This window comes from Silurus aristotelis (genome assembly GCF_946808225.1).
Source record: "Silurus aristotelis genome assembly, chromosome: 14".
Classification (NCBI taxonomy): Eukaryota; Metazoa; Chordata; class Actinopteri; order Siluriformes; family Siluridae; genus Silurus; species Silurus aristotelis.
Genome location: NC_139587.1, coordinates 18,221,839 through 18,224,338, shown reverse-complemented (window position 1 = coordinate 18,224,338; position 2,500 = coordinate 18,221,839). Strand labels below are relative to the sequence as shown.

At 35.3% G+C, this 2,500-nt stretch overlaps 1 protein-coding gene across 3 annotated transcripts in view; it reads left to right on the top strand.

Moving 5' to 3' along the window:
• Positions 1 to 2,500, top strand: part of tlx2 (T cell leukemia homeobox 2) — a 17,914-nt gene that overhangs the window by 4,456 nt on the left and 10,958 nt on the right. The window lies entirely within an intron of this gene.

Genomic DNA, 2,500 nt, shown 5'->3' with positions numbered 1-2,500 from the left:
TCAAAATATTCAGAAAGGCTACGATTCTTTTCATTTTAAATATGAAACCTTCCACGCAAATGTTTGTAATAATTTCATAAGAAATATAGAATTTCTTAGTAGGCTTTCAAAATCAAAGATATGTTTACTTCAATATAACTTATGTGGGGTAAATGCTTTAATTGAATTTTACAATTGTTTTATTTAATATTGTGTGTGTGTGTGTGTGTGTGTGTGTGTGTGTGTGTGTGTGTGTGTGTGTGTGTGTGTTTGGGGGGGGTGTTCTTTGTAGATTTGTGTGCGTGTACACAGGGATGGGGGAGACGATTTACAAAATCATGCGTTGGTCAGTGTAATAATTATGTACATAAAAAAGGAGAAATAAAAATCAGCATTTATGTTAAATATAGTTTTCATAGGGGACTTTATAATTTATTACCGTAGGCCTTGTAGCACTGTAATAATAATAATAATAATAATAATAATAATAATAATAATAATAATAATAATAATAATATTAATACTTGTTTATTAAAAACTGTATTTTATTATATATTTGCAGTTGTATGTATATTTATTTGATGATATATACGGCTTTGTTAGATTATTAAATAAATAATAAATTGACCTACATATCGTGCGTGATTATGGCGATTATGGATTAATAAGGCATGTCGGAATATAGGCTATGTGTAGTGTATTTCACAGTGGTCTTTCCATTTTAAGGCTGAGAGCAACATATATTTTAAACAATTGCCATTTTTTTCAAAGTCACCAAATAAAGACAATAGGGAAAAATCCCGCGCGTGTGTGTGTGTGTGTGTGTGTGTGTGTGTGTGTGTGTGTGTGTGTGTGTGTGTGTCGGTTTCTCACTCCGACGCGAGCTCGCTATGACGTCACCTTTATTAAGATGAAAATGAAGAACACTATGGATTTCTCCACATCAAATATTCACAGGAGCCGCTCTATTCTCATCAATTATTAAAATGAGAGAATGATATGTCAACTGGAAAAGCTCTTTTGTAAATATGCTTATCAATTTTACTCATAGTCACTTTGGGCCACTCGTTTAATATGTTTTATCTTTGCCCAATCTTTGAATGGTTTTTTGAATGGTGTTGCGCAGCCCCCTTTTGTGTCTTTTACACTACAGTGAATTGTGGCAAGCGTTCATTTTTTTCCCCCTCCTGTGGTTATGTTATAGGGATTTTGCAGGATCTGGTCTCTGGTATATTTTTTTATTGAGATAAACGTTGTTTTTTTTATGAAACACAGGAGACCTGTGAGCTTTGCATGGAGTTTTACACGTTTATAGGCTTCGATCATTTGTTTGCGAAGTGTACACGCCTTCATACACCCGTCCTTTCATTATTATAGTTTTTCATGTAATTTTGTTCCCGAAAATTCTCGCACACTATATTACATTTTGTATTTCTTAATATACGTTTTTTTATATATATATTTTTTTATTTGCAATTGTTCAAATGATTTATTATTATTTGCGCAATCAAAACGTCATCATTTTTTTTTTATTATTTTTTCTTATTTTGTTTTATTTCATATATCTGTGCTCGATTAATACTATTACAATCTCTTCTCACATTTATTATTCTTTTTTAATTTTAATTATTATTATTATTATTATGATTCCTCGTTTATTTTAATTCCAACTCATCTCTGGTTTAATTACAGCCCCGGTTGTGTAAGAGTGTGAATTCTGTAGGACTTTCTCCCAGCAGTGTTCTCCATCATCTCAAGTCGCATGTCCGCATTTCACAACAAGTGTCCCACCAGGGCTGGTGGTGCTGCCTGAGACCTGATATTCACCGCGCGCCGCACATCTCAGGACCTGCGAGGCGATGAAAGGCAACACCGCGTGTTTTTTTTTTTGTTTTGTTGTTGTTAATTGACTCTTTGGCAGTTTGCAAGTTTGTTAAAGAGCAGAAATGCATAAACAGCCCAGTCAATAAAAATAGATGGTGCGGTGAAAAGGACAGAAACTCGGATCGGCGTTTATTTATTTATTTATTTGTTTATATCTGAGGGGGGTTTTGCCCTAGCCATAAACGCGTTTAAAATGGAATTATCACGAGGCAGTGTGTGTGTGTGTGTGTGTGTGTGTGTGTGTGTGTGTGTGTGTGTGTGCGCAATGCGTGCAATGAACACAATGGTCATTATTGCTATTGCTGGCCTCGTGTCTGTAACCTTAATGTGTTTTATTATTTTTTTTTTGTGAGTGTGCATTTGTGCTCTAATGTTGCTCGGTTGCACAGCATGCCGCATTACAGCAGCACGAGCAAAAACCAGGACACATCAGCAAGCCGTTATTAACATTACGAAGGAGAAATGAAATTGCACGTGATTAGTGCTCAGGCTGAAACGACCATAAGAACCACGCTGTCCCATAAAAATCCCTGTAATGAAAGCCAGTGGCCATTGCACGGCGTCATTGTCCGGATCTCGAGCGGACGTTTGATGCAAATGATTGCTTTTTGATTTTATTCCATCTTTTCTCTGAAAT